This window comes from Pipra filicauda, unplaced genomic scaffold (assembly GCF_003945595.2).
Source record: "Pipra filicauda isolate LSUMZ 115617 unplaced genomic scaffold, ASM394559v2 scaffold175_size1500280_pilon, whole genome shotgun sequence".
Classification (NCBI taxonomy): Eukaryota; Metazoa; Chordata; class Aves; order Passeriformes; family Pipridae; genus Pipra; species Pipra filicauda.
Window position 1 is genome coordinate 1323506 of NW_024104273.1, and position 26813 is coordinate 1350318.

General features: G+C 40.5%; 1 protein-coding gene across 4 annotated transcripts in view; it reads right to left on the reverse strand.

Annotated features, from left to right (window-relative positions):
• Positions 1 to 26813, reverse strand: part of DTNA (dystrobrevin alpha) — a 227335-nt gene that overhangs the window by 108736 nt on the left and 91786 nt on the right. The window contains exon 1 of one of the 4 annotated variants that reach the window (XM_039379770.1): positions 18727 to 18783. The exons of 2 other annotated variants lie outside the window; for them this stretch is intronic. The gene's annotated coding sequence lies outside the window, so the exon portion shown is untranslated. Of the gene's footprint in view, positions 1 to 18726; positions 18784 to 26813 lie in introns of those variants that run through there. One more of the 4 variants, XM_039379777.1, reaches the window with a different exon arrangement.

Below are 26813 nucleotides of genomic sequence, written 5' to 3' on the forward strand. Positions count from 1 at the left end.
GTCTGAAATAGACCCCTTTGGGTTTTTTTCACTTTTCAATTTTCTGAAATATTATAACAGATTTATAGGGGAGAAAAAGTATTAACTATTAACTAAGTATTAACAGCTTAAAAAAAGAATCTTTAAAAACTATTCCATGGAAATTCAAGTCTCTCCAGATCTAATTGGTAGAAAGGTGGAAAATGAATTACTAATGAAAGATGAGACACTGATGAAATTGTTTACGTGTACTCTTTCATAGTGGTAGCTGTTAATTTGTCTGGAAGTTCAGTGAGAGCAGGCACTAGGACAGAAGAATGGCACTAGGATGGGAATTAACACATTTAGGAACATATTTGGGTTAAGTATATATCTTCTGAGACAAAGAAAGCTTTGATTATTGAGTCTGTATGAATCTCATGCAGAGAGAAATCAGATCCTTAATGGAAATAGGAGCAGCCTAAAAGGTCGATCTAATTAATATCTGAAGAAGGCATTTTTAGCAATTAGGTGTTCTCAGGGAATAAAGAAATGTGAGATTTTCTCTTTTTTACCTGGCCATATCCCTTCCATGAGTGGTCTGATGACTTGGATAAGTGATACAACTTGATCACTCTGGTAATTGCATTTAGCTGAAGATTCTTTTAAAGCAGATGTCAACTTCTTCCTTTTAATTCTGTTTTCAAGCACCAGATCTCATTAAAGGACACACGTCCATGTCTCTAATTTTGTGGTGTAAAAAGAAATTCTACATGCACGGTTTCACTAAGCAGCCTTAGCTATAATAATCCAGTCCTCAAGATACTCAGTTAAGATACTAACTCTTCCAAAGTCAGAATGATTAAAATCAGTTTCTGTACATTTTTGTTCCATAACTGCCTGCCTGCATGCCCATGAATAACCACACAAGCAGTACAGTCCTTATGTGCAACAGAAACAGAACAGGTAGGCTAGCAGTACCATGTGATAATAGAAGAAACAGCAAAGAAAACAGCAATGACATGTCTAAATTTGTAAGAAATTAAGTGACAAGAAATTACAGGTCAGTACAATAATTCTGAGTTCTAATGGTGAATGCACAGGAAAGGCAAAGTCAAATGGGCTCCAGTTCAACAAAAGCTTTCTTTAATCTGTCCTTATCCTGCAAAGCCTTTACACACACATTGAACTCAAAGCACATGCTTGAATTCAGTTGTGCTGACCGAGTACTTAGCTGAAGAGGAACGGACTGCTAAACCAGGCTCAAAGGTTTTCTATTTAGTCCTTAATAAATGTCTAAAAAAAAAAAAGGACAGCTTACAAACAGTGTATATAAAGGGGAATGTACTTGGAAATAGCACTTCAAGGAGGAGTCAGAATATCTCCCAATACAAGATAAGCTTTAGTCATGTAACAGAGAACATACCTCCTCTGCACGTGATGTGGAAGTTTACAGAGTACTGAGGCGATTTCGAAAGCAAAAGGAACTAAAGAATTAAAGAGAAGAGTGTTAAGAAACAGAATAATCTTTCTCCTTTTCATCCTTCTCTTCATTATCTGGATGTATATCGAGATGTTATTCAGGACACTCTTATGAAAGTAAATCACTCAGGGAACTACACTTCATGCCAGTTTATACTTTACTGGTTATTCCTAAAGTATCCAACCACAGAAGGCTAGCATAAGCTTTTCTTTTACAGAACTGGCTTTGATGCAAATGTATTCTGTCTTTGCCTCCCAGCAAATTTACACCTCCTGTTGCTGGAGTACTCTCATACAGTATTACCATACCCTTTCACATTAGTCTAGCTAGTTTATTTCAGTGGTTAATAAGGTGCAGCTATTTATTAAGGAGCAAAAATTTTTGCAAAACTATCCATTTAATAAATAGTAAGTTAGTCATTCCCTCACTACAACATCATTATGTGAGACTTAAGGCTGTGGAGGGCTGTAATAACTTCAAACAATTAATGGAAAAGACCACCTGTATTTCAACAGGCAAAGAATGACAGGAAATGAAAGTAAATGCAAACAAACAAGGACAGCTTGATATGCACTATTGGCTAGTTTATTTTCTCAAATAAAAACCCTAATATTCTAAATTACTTTTAACCTAATTAAAATCTGGCATTATTTTATTAGGCAATGTCATTATTACAATAACATGCAGAAGAAAATGAAATACAATACAATTATGTAGCAAATTGTCTCATATACTAAGCCAGAACAGAAAGCTAATGCTTGAAATATTGAATGCAAAGATAATGGCTGGTGATGCTTGTAAATGGACACAGCAGAAACAGGCTGCTACATCCTATTCAGGGATCTGTTTCTCTCCTCTCAGATACACACATTAAATCTAACACTGGTTGGACCCTGCTAAACTTGAGTTACTGTTCTATATGCTTGAAGAGGAACACTTTAATAAAACAGTATTAATTATATTGCAAAAGAACATTTAGGTTATAAAAATCCCTCCAACGCAGAATAAACATCTCAGCTGCTAGAAATATGCTTGTAAGCAGACTTTCGTCTGGAGAAATTTCAGTGTCCTGAATTTAATCTTCCCCTGGCAAGAAGGGAATGTGAAGAAAGCCAAGGGAAGCACGGGAAAGCCCAGAAGCAGCACAGCTAAGCAGGCTGGCACCTATTGCTGCAAAGATTCCTGATGTGCTTTAAAATCCCCAAATGGTTGTTAAAAGATTTTTCTTCATGTAAAATGAAGTACATCTCTTCTTAGAAACACTCAGCTAAAGGTAGTCAAGAGAGAAGACATGCTCCTACACAAGCATTGCTCTAGGATGCACAGAATGCATCAACTTTTGTGGAAAAATGACTTTTGTATCACCAACAACAGGAAACGAGGTGACAAAACAGTCAAGACAGCCACACAGTACTTTATATTTGTACACACTTCTGTCATGATCCACCAAAGACTAAACATCCTCAAACTAATACCTCTTTCTTTTGAAAAGATCTCATTTTCTTTCTAACATAACAGAACAGTTCTAAGAGAACCAACTCGAAAACCACTCCAGGGAGCAACTCCGATCTGCAACTCCCAGCTGCGAAGGTGTCAGTCAGTTCCAAGATTCACCACACTTACAGAGTTATTTCACAAAGACCAATCACTAAAAATCAACAGCCATCAACTATGAGAAAGCCTCACAGCTGGTAGAAGAAGAGGAAGGGATGGTCAGTGTGAAAGTGAAGAGACACCCTAGAAGAAAGCACGGGACATTAAGGCCTCCAGCAGCTTGCAAGACACAATACATTCTAGGAGAGAGAATATCAATGGAAACTGTTACAAGTTAATTTTTATGTGAAATGTGTTGGTTCTGAGCAGCTAAAACCCTGAGCAGATACTTCCAGTAGGAAGCACTGACCACATCATAACCACGTACCACAGCAGCCCAGCAGCTGCACCTCAGACAGAATGGCCGGGGGATTCGTGGTCACTTAGGCCACAAACCCCAGAGTATTACAGGAATCCTTGCAGAGACCAGTAGCCTCTCCAAGCTTGGATTTTGACATGAGAAACACACTTGAGTTCGCTGTCACAGGTGACAATTTACCTGGGCAATTATGACCATCAGGTAGCTACAGACCAACTTCCCCCTCAGAGGCAGTTTTGCTGAGCCAGCAGCCAGCTTGCCAGTATGATGCTCCTGCCGCACACCAAACCACTGCTTTCAGAGTCTGCTTTTCAGACCAGGCAACTTCAGAGAACAACAGAAACTGGAACTGAGTTATAACTGCCACACCACTGCCTGGACAAAACCATGTCCAACTGAACACTGTTGATAAATGGAGACAATCCTTAAACTGGTCCAGAGGCATCTAAATTGAAGTCATTTGAGTCAGTAATAAGCAGATTTGAGCTAAGCTGCTTAATGATATTTGCAAACAAGAGTAAGTACATTTGTGCCTCAGGTGTCATTTGCTTAATTCTGAGACCATGTCTAATATTCTTCTGAGTATTCTGGCAAGAAAGCTGCAGTGTATTTTTGGTCTGCCTTATCAAATGCATCACATCAGAGTATGAAGCAAGAAACATTCTCCTTCTGTTTGGCTCTGGTTCAACTACACTCAACTACTACATTCTGGTTTAGGCACCGAGTTGTCTGGAAGCCATTGACTGTGTGGAAGGAGAGAGGCGGAGAGATGGGAAAATACTCAGAGGGTTAAGACTGGAGGGTCTGATTTCTGGGAAGAGAAAAACATCAGACCTATAGAGTTTTGTTAAATGCTGATGAGCTGGCAATAAAACAGATATCTGCTGTTCATGTTGAGGAGAGAATGATACTTAATTAGGAATAACAGGAATGATATTTAAACACAGAATATATTTGATCTCAACAGGGTAACTCTGAAGTGAAAGATGTATGAGGCTTTAGATAGTCTCTCAAGAGATATGGTGAATGCCGTACAGTCTGTGGCTTTTAAAACTATCCCAATAAATCTTTGGAACGTACATTGCAGGCCCAATGCTATTTTCAATGAAATGAAACGGAGACTCCAGACGTATTTTGGGGTATAAAATGGCATGTAGTAGAGTTTTATCAGCAGAGGCTCATCTTCCATTCCTAACTTGTATATTTGGTTTTTTCCCCTTAAATATTTCATAATTTAGTTTCTTAAACACACAGTGTTCAAAATAGACTATTTCAGCAGCCACATCCTATGCCCCCATTCTTCTTTCTTCCTTCATTATTACCTTTGTTTTGTCCCTCCTCTCCCAAACCATCCATTTGCACCTAGTGACTTCTGACTTCTCAGATTTCCCCTGTGTTAGACTACGGAGTTGCGATGTCCAACAGCAGACTGCTCAGTGACAGCTTAACCACGCTGCTTCTTGCCTTAACCTCCCGTGTAAACAGAGAGAAAAGGAAGGGAGCAAACTGTGCAGCAGGACTTTGGGCACTAGGCTCAGATCTCTCCCTTCTGTTAAACAGATGCCAAAGGCTGAAACACGAAAGAGAAGAATTGCCAAACTTCCTTTTACCTGCGAGGAAGATGACTATAACACAGCACCCCATACACCAGTGAAGCGCATTAAAGGCAGAAGGTGACTAGCAGCAGTGCTTGTGTTGTTCTCCATTAGAAAAGGGAGCCAATAAAGCCTTTTGGAACAAGGGCCTCCTGAGGTGTTCTTCACCTTCTACTAGAAGTAGTGCTGGTGGGCAACATTTTTGGACTGGGCTAAATTAACTGGTACTTAATTGATGCAGGAAGGCCAACAACAGGCACTGAAAGTACTTCCCAAGAATTATCTGAACAACCACTTTTCAGCTCAAAAATTTCCATTTCCAAACCCCAGAGAGACAAAATATCATTCTGTCTTCTCAATCCATTGCTTATTGACATAGGTTATCAGTTATCTCAACTCATTTCAGCTCTTCTAATACCTGCATTTCACTACAGATGCCCAGAGGCAAAAGGTACTTAGGAATTAGAGGTGTGAATTCATTTCCAGAGGCACTGAAACAGATTTAACAAAATCCATTGGGTAAATATTTAGCTGCAGGCTTGGTTTTAAGCAAGCCCATGGAAGTGTGGTTTTACAACACAAATGAGTGGAAAAGGAGACTTGAAAGGGTCAGAGATGCTTCTTCCCCCCCAGTTGCTTAAAATTTTATTTTACTTTTTTTAATTTTATGTAGCGTTTTGCTACCCGATCCTATTTGTAGAGTAGCTAGAGAGCACAGACAGCTTTGCCTGAAAAGACTTACATGCTGTGGAGCATTGAAATATTTGACAAAGGCCTTTGGGTAGCATTTCTTGCATACACTTCATTATTCTGCAGTTGAGGAGAAGCACTGAAAGGATTTCCACTGGCAGTGTTCAGCACCAGGAGATTTGTTTGTATCAAGTGCCAGTCATTCCTCAGCAACAGGCTATTTAAGGTTGTACTCTCTAATGTACAACATCACAGAGATTTGGGTAAGGCACGAGAACAGTACAGGGTAATGCTTCTGGAGGTAGCATTTGTAGTCAGTCTCACCAGCAGGGCTTCCCAGAGCAAAGGCCACAAAGGGTCCATGAGAAGCCAGGGTGGAGCAGATCCTACTTCACATAGCAGCAACCCTGCAAGTCTTTAAAACACGCAGTTTATCTGATAGAGTCACTCAGCCTGCAAAGGTTTTAACACAGTATTCATGGAGCTATAAATAACCTGCAGCATTAATAAGGTCAAAATAATGAGGGTGAAAAAAAACTGTAACAGGATCCCTTCAAACTTTATTTTCATCTAAGAACTCGCATTAGGAAGAAAACCAATATGCACCTTTGATAATCATGTTAGCTATGTAAAAAAAAATACTCAGTGTTGAGGCCTAAATAGATAAACTTCATCGGATCATTTTAGAATGATCTTCTGAAATTGCACTGACTGAAATAGTGTCACTCTCTTGAGGGGGAGATTAAAAACCATTAAAAAGCTTGAGAGTTTTGTAAGATTATGTATGTATAAAACTGTAAAAATACATACACATAAAAATTATAAACTAATGCACTTAAAAAAGAAAGAGTTGGAAAATCAACAGTCAGCAACAGTTCATGGTACCAGCTGAATTCTTGAACACTGCCAAAAACTCACACACTGGAACAGTTGTAGGTGAGCTACTCTGAAGAGAAAGAATATTGAGTACCAAATCCAGTGCTTCATATGTGAATACTTTTTGTTCAGCTCCAAAATTTACACAGAAAAAGTAGGTACAAACATTTAAAAAAAAAAATCAGCATCTTATCAGACTTGAATAATGTATTTGCTAGGATCAAAATGACAATCGCATAATCTTTGTCCTGACTGCTCAGTCCTTGACACGGTAAAGGATTAGAAAAACAACAAATACAGTACTCTGTCAAATATCTAAATAAAAGACGTTCCCATTCTCCTCATGCACACCAAACAAACAGAGATCACATCTGCACACATTTTACTGCAACAGGATAAAAATGTTTTTTTTTTTTAATATTTATTTCCCTAGCATTGCAAACACTGACTGCAAAACAGGTAACACCTGAATGCGTAGGGGGTAGAAAATCTTTTAAAATTAAACTTTTTAAGCTTCCCACAGGCAACAGCTACTCAAAATAACATTTTCTTCTATATCCCTGCATCAAAAAAATTTCTACATACATTTCCTTCCAGGCAAAATACAGTATCTAGACCATCTTTGTCCTAGTATAAAGGTGTTTTACTTGTTCTTGAAGTCATGGATCTATCGGCAACAAACACAACTTCAGTATATCATGCATCAATTTATGTTGATATTTATGGGGAAAAAAATACAGGTTTAAAAAGAAAAGAATCTTAGTGTGTACCTTTCAGCCTTTTTACAGGGTGACTTTAAAAAAGAAAAATATCTTTTTTTCTCCCCGTAAATGGTTCTCTTGTATTCCCGGCGGGTAATTGTGTGGGAAAGTAAATGTTTGTTCTTTAAAAGAAAGGGTTTAGATTTCTTCAGAGGCTGGGCCCGAGTTTTTCCTGAACGATGAGGAGCAGACAGTGAGCTTTACATTTGAGGATTCCTGGCCAGAGTTACCCTGACTCCTGGAGCAAGATTGTGAGAAATTTCTCTTTTCTGGAACAAACACTGTACATTTTATTTTGAAAACATGGCATCCTGGTACAACCCCTGCTTCTCCCTTGAGGGTGTCCACTGTAAAATGCAACAGAACTTGCTCCATTCCTTGCAGGCCCCCAGGTAACCTCCCTCAACATCAGGACCTGGGACAAGACAGATGTGACACTGCTCCTCCGATTTTTGCCACACACAGAAAGGGCAAAATTAACATCTCCCCATAGAAACAAACACTTCTAAAAGTCAAAAGCTGTTTACTCTGAGTATTGCTATCACTTAGCTTGCTGTAGACTTACTCCCTTGAGTTGATATCCAGCACAAGTTGCTATAACAATATACTTTCACAAATGCAGCCTGCAGAACGTCTTATGGAAAATGTCTTGCGCTGAACTCAAAAGCTTCAGTAAACATGTCTAAAATCTGTCCTTTTAACAGTGGGCATTGAAGCCTGTTGAAATCTACCTGGAGTTTCTTGCTCCAGCCCTGTCAAGTGAAATACCCTCTTGTTTGTGAACAAAAGGCACTGGCTGGCGTACCCAGCCATGCTTGGCCTGCACCGATTGATGCTTCTTTGCGCTTGCAGAGCATCTTTCCTACAGGCTGTGGACTTTTAAGTGGCTCTTGTCCAGCACAGTACATTTAGAGCAAAAAAAGGGAATACAAAGGGTGCATATGTCCTCATGGGAAAAATAATCTTCTCTATAAATACAGAGTTTAATCTCAGTTCCACTGAAATCAATCGAAAGGCTTTCAATGACTTCAATGACAACAAAGTCAATTTTGCCAGGATTTGACCTATGTTTAATTTTAGCCATAACAGCTTGTGTTTTCAAAAGTAACCTGTGATTTAGGATACCTCTATTTCTGAATATATTGTAAGATATTCATTAGATGTCCACTTTCACAAAAGAAGAGTTCTCATTCTGTCCTGAAAAATCAAGCTGGGCAATGAAAATAAATATCATCCTTTGAAAACAGAGTCTACTCTGTATGTTTGTCTGTTTTGTAATATTGCAGTGTTAAAATTAGAATGCTGCAAGGTTAAATTGTAATGTGAACAGATTCACAATCAAGGGGGAGCCGAGACAACAGAACAGCAACATCACAAACAACAACAGATAAGAGATGAATGACAGCAATGTGGGGATCAACAGTCACTTCTGCTCTTTAATCACTGTAAAGCTCTCAATGAAGAAGGTGGCATTTGTTACAAACTACATGATCTTGTTCATCCTTAAGTGGCAGATGTGAAACGGTCACTGATGGGAGAGTGTATGCATCATTTTATAAGCTCATTTTTTCCACATCTTTATCCACTTTAGATTTAAAATTTTGGATTTAAAATTATATTCTGTTTTTACAAAGACAGGAAATTAACCTAATGACCTTGATGTAGTAATTTCAGTTACTGACTTCAATGAAAGTAATATATCCCTTAGCTGTCCAGAATTTTTATATGAAAAGTGAATACAGAAAAAAGAGGATCAAAAGACAAAGAGGTTGCATGGGACACTCCCAGAAGAGAGAATTTCAAAATATGTCTATTTTTATGCAATAAATCAAAGGAGAGAGGGGGGAAGTTATTTTATAATGCGGGTATAACCACTTAAAACTCTTCTTGCTGGCCTGCAGGTGTTTTCAAATACCAATTTTTCATTCGATACAAAGGGAATTTAAGGGGACAGAGCTCTAATTAGCAGTACACATGGTCCTGCCCTTTGCAGAGAGATGCACTTACAGCCCTGGTATTACTTCCCTAAAAGATCAGTTTCAGAAATTGGAATGGGGCTTCAGATTTTTAGTATCCCCTTCCAACAGGTACAACTCCACAATATAAATGCCCTGGTTTGACAGTTAACTCAAGATCAAAAACACTATTATGAAGACATATTCTCTCATATGGAAGCACTCAATTTAAAACACACCACGTAGAGTATTTTATTTCTGTTAGAAATTACAATTTACCACATAAAACTTTGAATTTATGGACAATGGTAGGTCATTTCAGGTAAATAGAAAATTTAATAGTTTTAAAAAAACCCTGGCGATCAATCATTGCAATGGTGTCCTTATGCTATTTACAACTTTGGATTATCCTGGGTTTTGGTCAGAATTCAAAATACAGTTATGTGAGATTTGTAAAAGGGAGCAAAAGCACTTTCTTCTCCTTGTCTCAGTATTTTCATATCTGTAGCTGTTCTCTACCCTGCCAAGTCACACTCCAAAGAAAATTTTCTGAACTAAGACTAATTGCACTGGTGGACTGCTGAATAAACTTATTTCCTAGGTTTTAGAAAGACAAATGGGAACAGAATGGCCTTGCTACATTCTGAATTGGCTTTCTGGAAGGATTTCTTTGAACTTCACCCAAAACTTAAGGGCCTGGGATGTTCTGCTATTCAAAATATATTTCTGAACTGCAAGATCTATTTCTGCACCTACCTGATACATTCGCTGCTTTACAAAAAAAGACTCCTACAATTTCAGTAGTTTTAAATCACATCTCTCTCCGTGTAGCTCAGTTAAATGTGCTGAGATGAGACCCTTGTTTAACTGAGAGAGAACAGAGAGTAGCCTGGAAAAAAAGCCCTGCAAAGAACATGCTTCACTGTTAGCCATACACAGTCCTCATGTATTGAGTTACAATCTCTCCTGCAAGGAAGATCCCCCTCCTCAAGCTTTTGACTTAGAACTCTTATTTCTTTTGCAAAACATGGTGATTTAGTGTATATTAATCATAAACCCAGGCATTTAAAGAAAATAGAGGCGAATAATCTTTTATTCCCCTGAGAGCTGGAACTGTTATACTTACCCAAGCCTGGAACCACCCAGACTCAATGCAAGTCTAACCTGGTGATGCTCCAGCTCGTAGGAATCTGCCTCACTGCTTTTCCCAACTTGGTATGTTCAATGGTTTGAAGGCACAAGGTTTCCTTTTGCAGCCAGCTCTGTTTGCTTTAAAACCATCAGAAGGTCCCTTGTGCCAGAATAGTTACACTTAGGCTCTTAAAAATCAAAACCTGACCCAAACCAAATAATTATTTCATTCCGCTTTTAGTCTTTTAGGTTATTTATGTGATTTACAGATTTTTATATTACAAACTTGGAGGAAAAAAAACCCCTACTAATGCATAGCTTAAAACATTCTCCTTCTTTATCTTCTAATCATAGTGCTCACAATCCCCCATCATCACCTTCTGTCATTCACCCACATATTTTCCTTTCCAAAGATCACTGTTAAGTATTCAAGGTGCAGAAACTGCACTTGGTTCCCTGTTTCAATTACTTTGGCAGTTAGGGAAGTGATTTTCAAGTCTCCAGTACAAAAGCATGTAAGGGCACTTCAGAAATACATATTATGCATTTTTAGGGTATACCTCACCTCCAGCATCATGTGGTAGAGGTATGCCTTCCCATCTCAGGAAGGCTGCCCTACAGGCAAGACCCAGACCTGTTGCCATAGCCCCCCAGCACCTGCAAAGGTCACCTTTCAGACCAGAATGGAAGGCTAATGATGCCAACAGCTTCAAACTCATCTGGTGCCCTGTGAGGCACCTGGAGAAGCTGTGACCCCCAGGCAGCCCAGCGGTGCACGCAAGGCGACCATGTGAACTAGAGGCAGGTGGATCAAGGCATGTTTTGCCCACAGCCTCTTCTGAGAACAGCTTCTCTTTAGGAGGGACAAGGGTTTCCTTAAGGAAAAGGTCTACCATAGGGAAAAGTCCTCAGTTTCAGTGCTTTTCACCTAACAGACACCAAGTATGTGCTGGGCTCTGGCAATGCCTCATTTCAATCATATATGTAGGACAAGAAATAGGTTTTTTATCAGGTATAAGGCAACAATATGAAAGAATGTGAGTGAAGACCAATTTATATCTCTGAATAACATCAGCAATTGGTCCTATGCAAAGCATATATGTAATTGCAGCCACAATTCTGGTAACAATCAACATTCACTGGGAGAGAATCAACAAGTAACTGGTGCTTCATGAACACAGGAAAAATTAGCCACCAAAGATGAGACAAACATAAGACAAATGGAAACAATTAAAGGCAATGAAAAGCAGCACAGGTAATTAAGAGATGAGAAAAAGAGGTTCCTTGTATAAATGTTAAAACATAGATCAGAAAAAAGAGCATCTGGCCAATAGGAAATGTGAGTCTGCTACACAGAATAGCACAGCAGAGGCAAAAAAGTGCACAACAGGGGGACGGGGAATAGGACAGATGGGAGAGAAGGGAGTGGCAATGCAGACAAAGGAAGGCAGTAAGAATACAAGAGGAAAAGGTAAACACCAGGAATGTATCGCCTGGAAGCTAAAGGATACCTATCAGTGCCCTTCACATTAAGGTGTTGGAAATATTTTCAAAGCCCACTGAAGACACTGAATTGTACCTTTGCAAAGAGAGTTTTCCGAGGTCGACAGTTACATTTCTAACATGGAACAAACACACTAAGCTTATGGAATAAAACCTGAACAACAGGTATTTTTGGTCAGCCTACTGATGGCAACACATCAGTTTGAAGCAGTGCACCAGAGAAGCATTTGGGCATCTCGCACCTGCTGGGTGGCTGCTGATGTGGGAACTGAGTGTGCACTGCATGAGAGAAACAACAAACGGCTGACAAAAAATGATCCAAATCAAACAGTAACTCCTTTGCTTAGAGGACAAAGGACTAGGCTTTGTTTCTCAAGCCACAGGAATTAGCACATTTAAGCAGCTCAGAACTGATTGCAGTTAGTTACACGGTAGGATAATATTCTTTGAAAATTGCTACAGACACACTTCCAGCGAAACAGTAGGCATATCCTGACCTTTGTATCCACCTTCTTGCCCAAGACTACCAACTGTCTCCTCTCTTGCTGCTAAGATGTATAAACTAACAAAATCATGTATGGAGATAAAAGTGCCTTTCCCACTTGTCACAAACTGGTGGGTTTAGTATGATACTGTCCCAGCATATCCATGTGTATAACTGAGGTAGATGTTATAAGGGGAAAATCACCCAGTAAAATCTGAAGAGAAGTTTGAATGCCATAAAGCCAATGAGGTCTAACTGGATACTTACTAAAGATTAATAATTACCATAGTTTCAAGACCTCAGTGTTTAAATGTATTCCTAAAGTCTGATGATGGAAATCCTCTCAGAAAACTAATAAAGGGGAAGAAGTAGAATTTAAAATAGTCCATCTGTTAGATACTGGGGGGAAAAATCCATTTCTGTTGCTATTTAGGGCCATGACATTTGAGTAGGAAATTGCACTATATCACTTATTAAGCTTAGATGTTTCCAAACATAAACTTCTTTTAAAATAAACCAATTAAAGCACATTTTTCCATTTTAAACATATTCCAAATAACTTGTGTTACTCCTTATTTTGGAACATACTGCAGCACTTGCCCTGTCTGAAAACGCATTTGTGTTCATACAGCTGTTGTCTGACTAGTTTACTTTTGGTGTTACTACCGCTGTTGAATTTGCCCCCTAGACTGGGAATACAGTTTGACCGTGCTGTTAAATTAGGCACCCTAGGAAAGCTAACTAACTGAAATCCGGTTTCTTCCAGGAAAGCTGGAATGAATCACAGTTTCCTTTTCCTGCCACCAGCAGACCCTGACCCCTCTCCAATTAGGGAAAGGAAAAAGCAGACAGATTTCTCTAACAACTCTTCCTCATGAGGATCCTGCTCATCAATTTCCAAAAGTCCACAAAGAAGACAAGAGAATCATATATTCGGCTATCTTCTGTCAGGCAGAAGACCTTACAGGCATTTCCTGCCTCAAGCATTTGTAAAATATAAGCTCTTTCTCTTGACACCTTTGAAGAATTCAGTGTGCTCATAACTCCTAAAGAATCATAAGAGAAACTGGTGATTGATAGGAAATCATTAAAAAATTGGCCTTTATAGCTACAGAATACTCCTTGTTTTGGAAATATGGTCTTACAGACTGTGGGGTTTAAGGGTTATCAGTGGGTATTTACCTTTCAAACACAAATACATTTACTTTTGTGTCTGTGAAAATAGATGCACAACTTTTTTTGTCTTGGTTCTGTAAATATTCGATTAAGCTAATAAACATTTAAACTGAAACAAATTAACTCTTCCAGTGCAACATTTCCATTTCAATTAACCTTGTAATTTAAATGTTCATCTGCCTACTTTCAGTGTAATTTAAAGCTAGTAAAAATTCAAGAAATCTTCAGTATAAGCGAAATATAGCCTGACTGGAATGATAATAAATCCTTAGGTGAGATGCCAACAGTGATTTTCCTAACAAATTGACAATAAAGAAGGGTGATGCATTTATGAAGCCTAGGGGTTACGAAAAGGGGAAAAAAAACCCCAACCCTTTTTTTTGCTTTGTTCTGCTAACTTCAGCAGAATTAACAGTCAAGATGTTCCTAGTTTCCCAGTATTAGCATTCCTCAGTGCACCCTCAGCTTCACTGCAGTTGTCAAAGGGTGCTTGAAAGTCTAATCTGCCTCTTTTCATTCTAAGAAGCACTCCACACAAAAATACCCCTAACTAAAGACAGCTAGCAGGCTTTTAGTCCTCACCTCGTGACATAAATGTGTGAAAAGTAACATTTTTAATTACAGTTAGTAGGTGGGCGGGTGGCACAGTGCCTCTCAGCCCTGCAAATCCAGCTGCTTTTAGTCCAGTGCTTGGCTGCAGCTCTCAGTGAGGTTGGGATGGTCAGCCTCAGAGGCAGCCAGAACTACTTCAGCACCTCAGAAAAACAGCACAATTTGACACTATTCACAGACTACCTGGACAGCAGAAAGGAGACTTGCAGTTGGTGCTTGTTTTACTCTCCTTGACCTGATGCAAAAGCACTTCTTTGGTCACTTATTTTTAATAAAAGAGCTCACGACATTTCATCTTCAGTCATTTTTCTTTCTGGAAATCATGAAAACCAAAGTAATTCAATAATTTGTGTCTAGTGACATAAACGAGTTACTTCAAGTGTGCCTATGTGTGCATCAGTGTGTATGTGTACACACAAAAGCAAATATATGAGGGTTAGGTTACATGGGACAGATAGGCAGGCAGGGAGGTGTACTGTCATAGATTAATTAATTAGCATAGCCTTAAGTTGATGGAGGAGGTGGAAGAATCAGAGAAGAGCTTTTCCTTAGTTCAGCATGTGGATAGGAGCTTTAGTCTTTGATGTTCAGATCCAGAGACTATCTCAGCACACGTTTATTTGGAGACAAATCTGTCAAAAGAAACTATGCTCCCTTTTCCACTCAAAGACCTAACATCTCTAAGAGCCACCTGAACTTTTGGTTAAAGAAGCTGATTTTCTTCTTTCACAGGAAGTTAACTCCTCACTGAAAGTAATCATCTGCACATATTTCCAAATGCATCGCTATGTTTTAGGGTCTCTGCACTATATGCCCACCTTGCCCACTTAAAGGAGATTTTCTTTTGGCTGTATCTCTACTGGTCCATCGGGAAAAGAGAATCTCTTCTCAGGATGTCACAGCATTTGGCATTTTTTCCTTAAGAGACTGTACTACTGGAAACAGGAGGCTGAACAGACTCTTTTTCTCTGCAAAAGAACAAAGAAGTTCTCCATGGTTCATGGCTGCAGAAAAGAACATACAACAAGCCAGAAAGCAGGGGAGCTCTAGCATCTCATGACTGCTCTGTAGCACAGACTCATGATCTGCAAGCACTTGGGACTTGAAAATATTGAAGGCAAGTTCCTCAGAGGAAGAATTATAGGAAGCATGACCACAGGCCCATGTGGCCAAGTGACAGCTTTACATCTCTCCTTGAGGCATTAATAAACAAGCGTCCTTTCCCTGCTCAGTGACCACAGCAGCCCTGGACCAGAGCCTTATGTTCCACAAGTTGTTGCATGTGTTTGACCTTTTTCAGCAGACTCTTAAACCTGACATGAGTACCGAAGCTCACCCTATGGACATCCAAGGTAAACATCCTGATGTCACAAGCTCTTGTTCTCCATGAAGAACTGAATCAACTTCTCCTGGGATGATTTCATAGCAAGCTTTCTTCCTAAGAGAAGAGTTTTCCTTAATTTTCCACACTGAATGCTTTAAGTGGCTGGACATTTTGGAAATAACTGTTCCCAAGAGCACAGTTCCTGCATGTGAAGAAGACACTCTGGACTGCTGCCAATGCCCACTCTTGATCTGAGATTTGGCCCTGGAGATGTTAGCCTTCCCCTTTGGAAATGCTTTTGCCCATTTTGATCAAGCCAGATGAATATTTGGATGTGGAGCCCAAACTCCTAGAGTTAGCATCTGCTACTGTAATCATCCTTGTACATATTTATCCCTAGAAAAATATCTCAGCCATCTGATGGCTGAGTGAAGGACTGGCCTGCTCCTACTGCTGCACATATTCCTACATCAATTAGTCAGTGCAAGTTGTTCCATATTGGAATTTTGCCTGCATTACTATTTGCATACAAGGCACATACACATCATATCACATAGTCTTACAATTTTCTGTCTGTTTTGATTCCTACTAATCAAAATTCCAAATTTCATTCTTCTCAGAGGCTGGCACACAGTCATGTCAGTTCAAAGGATTAAATTTTTCTTTCCAGTGGAGTCAGTTTGGTATTTCTGCTCCACAAATCCTGTTTCTGTTTTCCACAAATCCAAATCTAGCAAAAAGATTATCATATCAATAAATTGTGTGATTTTAATCTGTAGGAGTGGGCAGATGAGATCTCTCTTGCAAATTTGTTGTCATTATTAATGAGTTACAGTTTTAATGCTGAATAAAATCTGAATTGCAAAATCGTGCAGTGAAATTATTCTGATGGCACAGTAGTGCATTTTAGCAGTCTTCCATGACTTTCTCAGATGGTTCATGTACAAGAGGCACCCATATGTTTGTTTTACTACACCTTTCAGAGGTTTTAGTTAGCAGCTGGTACTATTACATCGTGCAGTCTATAGACATATAAGACACCATCCCTTGTTTTGAATGTTTTATAAAGGATTCAATGGGATTAATGAGACAATAGAAAGAAAGTGGAACAAAAATCCACGGGGGAAGGTTCATATGTACTCACAGATCTTACAAATGAATAAAATGTGATACTTGAAAATACACTATTCTTCACCAAATCATGACCAGGATTATCATCTTTATTAACATTTGTAGAGTTTAATATGATCCTAGAAAAAACATGCAATGGAATGCTATTTGGTGAAGGAAACTACCTTTTACTGACAGTGCTCATATTCCTTCTGTTCATCAGGCTTCACCAAGTACATGATTTTCCATAGCCATATTTCCATAACCTCTTACCTTTTTGCTAGTCTAGCAAAGATGATTAGCTGGACACTCTTTTCGATATTGTTTTGTTGGTTTTGCTTAATAATGAAGCCCTTAACTAAGACTCACTTACTTTTCTCCCTTCCTTGTGATAAACTATCACAGATGTGATTCCAAAGACAAATAGAGAAGGAAGTACTTAGAGGATGCTCTGTTTTCTTTTTTCTAGGTTCCTTAATTTTTTTATTCCCTGGACAAATTCACCCCTAATGCATCTCTGTGACAGCCAGTTAGGGAATGTGTTAGTGACACTATGCTATGAATCACTTGCATCCCCAGTGCCTTATGCTTTGGGCCACAAAGAATGTGCTGTATTAGTGAAAAAAGTTCTTGAGTGTTTGACTTAGGTTCCTCATTCACCCAATTGAACAAGGTCCCTAAATCTAGATAGATTAAGCTTCTTTGATTGCTTAAATAATTTGATCTGGACTTCCTTGCTCTGCTTGAAGTGGTGGAATCAGAGCTAAATCACTGTCCTACTTTGCTTGAGTTTTCCCTTGTACAGCTAATCTTCCCCTTCAAAGATTTCCACCCTTTCCGAATTCTCATTTTCAAGAATCCCAACTCAGCTTCTTGCAAACCTGTCTCACTCTGGGATCATTAATGGGCTTCACATTTATGTTTCTTTATTTCACAAACTCTCTCCTGTAAGCTGATGGGCAGAGTGGCTGCTTCTTTCTTCAACTCCGCTGAAGTCACCTCATTACAGCCAGGGGAGCCTCATTTAAATCTGAGCTCTGACCACACAGTCTTACAGTGCCCCACTGCTCTGTAAGCAAAATTATCTATGGAGCAGAAGTCTGAGGCTCTTGACCACCTCCTTTACTATCAGGAGAGAAAAGCAACTATTCGGTGAAATAAACAGAGGCCAGTGGTAAGGAAGAAATATGTTCTAAGCTGCAGATAACAGAAAGCATTCAAAATGTTGGAAACACCTCATGGGAAGCAGGAAAAAAACCTGAACCATTTAACTTGAATTTCAGACAGGCTCTCCACCTTCTCCACTACCATTTTGGTCCCTCAGTTTTTCCCTTTCTAAAGTATTGTTGTCTTCCTTCACCTAATGGATGCTACTTGAAAGCCTGTTACATTTAACCTAGTGATGTGTAAAAGCAAAAAAAAAGGTGCATGGGAGAGAAAATAGGTTTTTTGAGTTTGATATGAGTCTGAATAAACATATAAGTTCGATGCTGACATTAATTACTTATATTTACCTGTATATGGATAAATGGCTAACAGGGTAAAAACACGATACCCTGTGGCACTGTTTCCACTTTCATGTCTTTACAGGCACACTGAAGTTTGGTTAACTGCATTAACAACACTTCTAGAGTTAAGGAGGCAGCATAAAATCTGAAGGAGTAAATGCCATGAAAATTCATTTCCAAGAAGACTCAGGCACCCCGATGCAGCAGATTGGGAGGGAGAGAGGAAGAAATGTTAATAAATGCTAGAGAGCAGATCGTTAAAAGGTATTGGTAATAAAAATCACTAAATAGATAATGCCCTGGATTCGGACTGACAACAGAGATATTCTGAACCACTGTGCAGATAGTAACAAAACCATAACTTGTTCAACATCTTGGAGTGAAGCTGAAACAATCACAAAAACTACATACACATTTTGCATTGATTTGAGGGCAATTACCTCCTAATCTGTAAGATTCGTCTCTCTACAGTAAGAGTCTCTCTAACAGTTTGAACCATTGTCAGTGTATTCACATTATCACATTAGTAAAGCAACTTTAAAAAAAAAAAAAACACTTGGAAAAAATTAAAAGAAAACTCTCTGGGAAGTTGTGCTGCCCCACCGAGGAGGGTAAGGTCTCAGGTTAATTGATGCAGCTCTACCTTACCTGGTTCTGCAGTTTAACACCGCCACACGCCCCTACCTTCCGCTGTGCACAACATGTGCTGGGAACTGAAGCATTTGACCTTCCCCAGCTCTCCAGCAGAAACTCCAGCGCAACCTCTACCTTCAGCAAGGAGCTGTGTTCCTTTTCCCCCTCGTGCTCTGCACAGAGCAATCTAATACACCTCATCATGTGGTGTGTTGCTATAGCAGCAATGAATCCAGCTGCTGCAACACAAAAGACTGACAAAAAGTTGGGTTTTTTTCCTTTCCACCCACCCGGTAAAAGTCAGGGTTGTTTTCTTGTGCAGCAAATCTAACCCAGATAGACTCATACCACCTGTCAGAGCTAAGTTATGGTAAAGTCTAAAAAGAAATACACAATTAAACTATAGGCTTTGCTTTGGGGGACAACTTTATTTATTTTTAAGAAAAAAGTGAGTCAACCCCTTAACAGGTGATCATTATCAGCTGCCATTCACTAGTTTCAAAACTTAGGTTCCTATCTGCATAGGAATTGTAATCAAATAATCATGTTCAGCAGTCAGAAATGCAATGGTACAGCTGCAGAGCCAGTACAGGTGACAAACACCAGATTTACACCTTCAAAAACAAACCACTCATGCACTGTCACCCTTGTGGTCTGGAAAAAAAACTTTTACAAAGTCGTTTGATTGTGGAACAGAATTGCATTTATCTGGAAAATGCTAAATAATTATTATTAATGCTGCCCTACTGGATTAAGCATGAGGACTAAGCATAGAAAAACCTTTTGAGTTAAATATTGATGCTTTACAGCTTCAAATGAATTCTTGTACTGCTGAGACATCTTAGTAATACCGAAGTTTGCCTTGGGAAGTGTACTAGAATATATGAATTACCACTTCTAAAGTCCCAGTCTTGCAACTGCATCTTTGATAACAAATTCTTCCTACAAAGCAGGGCCATATTCTTCCTCCAGCAGTTTCAGCACAGAAAAGGACAGAACAGGCAACATGTAGCCAAGCCTTTCACTGTAGGAAGCTTCTTCAAGAGCAGGGACTAAACTGGCAGCAACCCGATACTGCCACACAAACTGTGCCAGGCTTTTCTGAAGTGGTCCTAGTGAGGTTTTTCCCAAGAACCTGCCTTCCCCAATGTGACAGGCATTTGAGTTGGAGTAACTGCTTCTCATTTCAAAGTCTGTTCAAGGTGTGAAAGATACTATTGCTCCAGGAGTGTCTTAAGCAAGAATGTAGTCCAGCAACTACGTAATCAAAAGGTCAACTTTTCTATTCGGTTCTCCATTTGTCTGAATGTAATGGAAGATGCAGAAAAAGCAGCTACTACTATCACAGGCCTCAACCCACCATGTTAGAGAGTCCAAAATAGAAATCAAACTAAACCCCTAATTGCTATTTCATTCTCTCTTACTGCCTTATAAGAAGAGTCAAACTCTATTCAAGTTAATTCATAATATTTTTACCCTATTTTCATACAGGATCTGCCAAAGCTGTTTGTGGAATCTGCATCTTACTGCATTGGTCAGCAAAAGCTGGCTTTGGAGTTCACATATCTCCAGTTTTGTAGATGTTCAAAGCTGCAGCTGTTCTAAGAGACCTCTGAAGATGGAAACCAAAAAAGCAATCTCCTGGAAGAGTCATCTTACTTTGCCTTGAAATAGATACTTATTTATTCACTTTTAAAATTCTGTCTGGCATTCTGGATACAGGGACAAAACAGGGTGCAAGAGGATTCCCCTCAGAACAATTTCTACAGTTAGTCAATGCCTATTCTGTTAATTGTTAATACACAGTGAATTTTCTTCCCCAAATACTGACTATCAGGAGAACAGATAGGCCACAAAGCACATCCTTAAGTTGTATAATGTGATTGAGTTTCAGTTGCTACACTGTCATTTGCAAACTCTGTGATAAGTACTTTAAACACAAACAATTGCAAAAAAACCCAAAAGCTGGAAGGCAAGCAAACTTTCTGTGCAAGTCTATTAATATTACTGTCTTGTTTACTATCAGTGACTTCACTCTAATTGTGCACAGAGTACACAAGTAAAAAAGAAAACCTATTGAGGGAGTCTAATGAACTATTAAATGATGTCACCTGTCGTAAAAGAAACGAACACAGGCTATTGAAGAGCAATATCCCTCAGTCTGAACCAATAAATGATCCAGGTTAGGCAGCTGAAGCTGCAGGCTGGAGCCCCAGCAGAAGTCTCTCCAACTCTCTGAGCAGAGGGCTTTCCCACTCAACAGAACTTGCTGTCATAATGGCACCTGCTTACTGTTTATAGAAGGGTTGACAACACACAGATCAACAGAGCCATAATTTCAATAATTCATGTCTGCTCTGATGTCCCAAGGCCAAAAGCAGCCTCCCGTGTCACTCATGATTTCACGCTTTCACAGTCTTTATCTCTCCTGCTGTGTTCCCCCCAAACCCAGTTCTCCTTTCACTCCTATGGATTTGTAGCGAACTTCGGGAGACGAGCAGGAAAATCCAGACAGTTTTAGAAATTGTGCCTGTCAGTAATGGGGGATGGCTTTGAACTCTTCAAGTTTTTTTAATACAGGTAGGCACCTGGTATGTGCTGCTGAGGAAGGTGGAAACCAGCTTCCAGGTGGCAGTTACTTTTGTACGGAAAGGGTCGGGCACAGCTTGAAGCATCATTGCGTGCTTACTGTTCTGGAACACAGTCAGTTAATACACTACCTGGGAAATGAAAAAGGAGAATGAGCCAATGTCAAATGTACTCAAAGTAAGGTTACTTTGCCTTTCTTTAAACACCTGTTGGCCAGGGGCTGCCTGACACAGATGGCACCAAGCACATTTGCACTTGTAAGACAATGGCCATTTTCCCATCAAAGTATTTTCTCATCAGAAATGCTACTGAGACTTCGAGAGGGTTCTCTTCCTACTCCTGTAGGATAACTGATCCTCTCACACAATACTCAAGCCACGCAGAAAAATGGTATTTTGCTATGAGTACTGACTCCCTCTGGAGGAATTCAGCCTGCAGCAGCTGCTGAGACTTGACTCTCCCTTTAAAACGCAGTGTGAGCACTGGGATGGAGTAGTGGCACTGCTCCGGCACTTCCAAAGCCAAGCAGGAACTGGCACAGGAAATCACATCTTGCCACCCCCACTTGTCTGACAGATAGCATGACTTTTTTCATGTTGCCTTCCCAGCACCCCTGCCCTGGTGCTGGTCAGCTGCTTGGAGCAACAGTGGAAAAGGCCTCCCTAGTGCTGCCCAAATGGCTGAAGGTTGGGCTGCAGGAGATTGCAAGATATTCAAAGCAAACACCTGTGCTTGAGTCTGTTTGCTGTCAGATTTTCGAGCCACAGATGATCATAGTTTTAGGCTTTCCTTTATATAGAGGCAGGCACTCACTCTTTTTGCCTCATTTAATTACTTTCACAGGGAGCCAGGACTATTAAGTCCCATCAATCCAAGCCACATCCTGGCTGAGCCAGCCTGTCTTAGCAGTTTCTGGGCACAGGGCAGGGTCACCCAGCTGGCTCCTGAGGGGGGTCAACGAGATTCTGTGCCAGCTTTGGCTCCCAGCCTTCCATGCTGGACCCAGGCAAGTCTTCACGTAGCCGCTTGGACTTCACCACCAGGTGCTCCTCAGAGATCCGGGTTCTGCAAGCCCCAAGAGCATGGATCCAGCACGGCTTTGTAGAGCCTGCGAGCCCCATGCAAGCCACTGTGCAGGAGGGCAGAGACAGCTAGAGGGCATGGCTGTGGCTGCACCAGTGCTAACAAGCCCATCTGGGCTCAACCTGACTCGGATGCCCTTCTCAAATTAATAACGCTTCAGGCCAGAGCGGTGGAAATACAACGCAGAATTATCTCTGCAGCTGAGCCGCTTCACGACACTGCAAATATTTTGTTCCAGCATTGCCAGGGAGGCGGTGTGCAGAGACAGGAGAGAGCAGCCACGGTTTGGCACGGGGCAGACCTTGCACTAAGGCAGGCAGGGAGTTTGTGTTACAAAACCGTGCCCTTATCTCGTATAGCCAAAAAACAGTTGTAACAACTGAAGTCATTACAGCTCCTCTTTCTCCTTATTCCCTACTCCCTGAGGATCCAAGTATCTGGTAACTGGCAGTGCATGCCACTGGAAGCCAAAAAACCACTCAAGCCCTATGGTGCAAGAACCCACAGTGTCCTGAAAAATTATTTTGACTATTTTATGAGTGGGACTTCTTGCTCAGTGTGTGTCTCTGGTTATGGTTAAACTCTGAATGCAAAATAAAGCACTTTAACAAAAATAGGTCAGAATGAACAAAAACTCTTTTAAGACCAAGCTCAGCCTCGCTTGTCACCTCCCAGCAATGGACCCACAGGGTGTCTGGGAAGACAGGTCTGCCACCCAGGTGTGTTCTCATACCAAGCTAGATGAGGAACCACAACTTGGCAGAGAGCAAGTACAGTTACCCTGCTTGTACGTACCTCCTTGAATGCCTGCAAGAAGCCTGCTGGCTTCTCAGCTGGCTCCTACAGGCTTGCTGAGCAACTGGGAATATCCAGATGTATGGGGAGGGGAAGAAAAAGAGGAAGAAAGTAAGTAAGCAAGGAGGATGTATCTAATTTCCTATTTATTTTTTATCATTCCTACCTCTTTCGCAAGGTGAACACACTGGCTGTAAATAGCCTAGAAACTGAAAGGTTTGACCTGTCTTCCCCATGCTGCTACAAGCATTCTTTCCAACACAGTACTGGCCTGTGCAATCCCCTTGTTAACTACTAGTGAGCCACTAAGAATTGTAGATCACTATTCTGAATTGTTTCTTTATTTCTTCTTCCTAAGGAGAACTCACCAGCCACCACAAAGCATTGTCAAATATTTGCCATCCATGTCAAGACTTTGTCAGGTCTGGCTTTGCATTTTCGTTCTCTCTCTCTGTCTCTGTCTCTGTCTCTCTCTCTCTCTCTCTCATGCTTGACATGTTCCTTGCCTTGTCCTGCTGCCCTTCCAGATGATGGTTACTATGGCACTGAGTACAAGGCCAGTGATGCCATATGAAGCAGCACCGTAACACTGGGGAGAACAAATGTTTGAAGACTGGACTACAACTCTACAGCAGAGTGACAGCTCAAGCACTTCTAAAGCAACGGTGCAAACATGCAAACACAAGGGGCCAGGGAGCAGTTTGATGAAATGGCCTTTTCCTAATGGTTCTCAAAAGGACATATTTAAAAAAATCCGCAAATAAATTAGCAATTAGGTTCCCTATCGCTATGGTCACTTCTACACTCTTGCGGAGACAATTTTATTTGAAACACATTTCTTCATTCATATTTTAACAGATTTCTACAAAGGCAAAAGTTCAAACTACCTCAAAAACCATCTGTGTTAAATCAGCCCAACTCAGTCTCTTGCCACCTACCCAAAAGCAATGGGGCTGCTGCCAGTTCTGCCCAGCACCCTCCTACTCTCTGACTCCACTGCCCACTCATCAGTTCCTCAGTCCCACCCCACAAGCAACTCAGGTGTGAAGTGTGTGCATGTGCTGGGGGTACACATGTTGTAAAGGGCATGCAGTCATGATCTCATGTAGATGCCCTTTTTTTCACATCGGACAGGCAATTTTAAAAGAGTGTAAGGCTTCTTTCAGCAGCTCAATGATAAACCACCTTTTAGACATAAAGAGACATAAGCAACAGACTAGGTGAAGACAGCAGTCTGTCTGAGTTTGCATATACTCTATTTTAAGCATCTAACATGAATGACCTGAATTGCCTGCGTAGAGACACCTGCCTCTCTACAATGAGGTTACTGGGAATTGCTGCTCCTGACGCTGTCCTCTGAATTGCATCCAAGTTGGATGCTTAAAGCAGATGGTATCAGTACATCTCCTAAGGTTCTGCTCTAAGTAGAGAAACCTAACCTCTTTTAAAATGAACAAAATCAGGTACAGGATTGCAGACCAAAAATCCAGGCAATCCAGGGGCTGTAGGAACCCTCTGCAGAATCCCATTATGCCGGAGTGGTTCAAAGAGATGCTGAGCGAACAGCAATGAGGCCTTCCGCCAAAAGCTCTAGGTCATTTTTTCCATTTATTTGCTTTTACCTCAGCTAAACAGCATAAACTAAAGAAGGTCAACCCAGTACAGAAAAACAAACCTCAAGAGCAAAATGGAGGCCAGCCAAGTAGGAGGGTAGAAGTCAAGAAGTGGCATCCTTCCCTCTGAGACAGTGTTGGTGCCAGGGGTGGATGGTGTGTGACAGTGGATGTTCTCAGAACCAGGGCTGTTAGACAAGAAGCTGAACAATATTTCTAATCACCTATCATTACGTATCATGCAGTTTTTCCCCATAATATTCTGCCCCGCAGTACTGGCCAGATTATGCTGTCAATAGATAACTCTGTTTGCTACAGTTTCCTCAGCAGTTTCAGTCAGACACAGCATTCTTCCTTGCTTTCTGACCCTAGATCCAGGTTCCTCTGATAGGAATGGGTATTAAGATTCCTGCAAATACAAAGCTTTGTACTATCTTCCAGAATGTTTAATTCCTGTGATTATTAGGGATATATTTACATACTGTCGATTATTAGGGATATATTTACCTACTGCGGTTATAAAATTTGCACGGTTTTGTTATCATTTGAGAAGGTTTTTTGGCTACATTTCTCACAAAATATAAAAATAAGAGATCTAAGGATTTCCTTTCCTCAGCTTAGCATAAACTATACGTGGTGATGTTTGCCTCTATAGATATGTGGTAGGAATCCTGTTAGCATTTATGTATGCCTCCCCAGATACTTATTCCATGCTTTAATTAACCCTAGGATTTGAGTCTTTCATGAGAAAATTATCAAGTAGGGCCACTGTAGTGTGATTTAACCACTCAGCCAGAGGGAGAGAAGGATATTTTATTTTCAAAATTATAAAGGATATGCCAACAACCTTTCAACTATGGTAGTTCACTGGCAGTTATAGCATCATGATAAAACCAAAGTCACTGAAGATAGCACCATGACATTAGTAGTTGAAAAGCTAAAATTGATATGCATGTCTGGTCTGTTTTGTTGCACATAGTTTAACAATATCAAGGGATATATATATATATTCATATATATATATCTGACACAGTGCTTTTATAACCAGAACCTGGCATTTTATACTCACAGCTTGGCACATACTACAAGGGAAACTGATGTGCAGAGCTCATCCATTTTTTGAGATAATCATTAAGCTGCCACAAATTTTAGAACAACTAAGCATCTCTACTTGAGAGCAATTCTGTAGTCTGGCAGATAGAGTGGGACTGGGGCAAAGAGGCCACCAGCAAGGTGAGACCACAGGACCACCCCATATCTGTCCCTAATTCTCTTCCCACCAATTACGAGGTGGAGCAGCTCCATCACCTCTCCCAGGCCCTGGTGACAGAAGAAGCAGCAGTGGGACTACCCTCCCTCGAGGCTGTCAGGACAAAGAAGGGAGGGGCACCCATCTCTGTGGGGCTCCTGCTGCTAACCTGGGACTGCAAGCCCCAGCTGCCAGCTGATGGTGTGCTTAGGTGGGGTTTAGGCTACCTGGAACACCACTGTACAGATAATGCACACTTCACCATGGGGAGCTTTTGTCTTCCATCATAAATGCCAGAAACCATATTTAAAAGAAAAAGAAATATCCATACATCTTTTGTCCAGGTGCTACTGGGACCTGACTGCCTATCTGAGGCTGAACCTGGCTGCAGGTCAGGGCTGCAGGTTTCCAGAAGACAGGGAAAGAACCAGATAGGTGGTTCAGCTGATAGGAGAAGTAAACACTGTCCAGACACCATGGCAACAAGAATAAATTCCTACCTATCTGCTTTTATACATGTCCTCCCAAGCTTGCTGCCGTGTTACCCTGCTGCCAGGCAGCATGTGTATTCTGCTATGGGGCTGTAACAGCATGCTTCCCTGAATGCTATGAAAGTTATTTTGCCCTCCAGCAACAGAAATCTGCACAGGATTTTGTCTGATAAGGCTTCTCACTATAAAGAACCTCAGTATTTACATGAACAGTCCTTAAAAGATACAATGAACTTTTGTTTTTTAAATCACTTCTTCAACTTTCAAATATGCTATTATTAT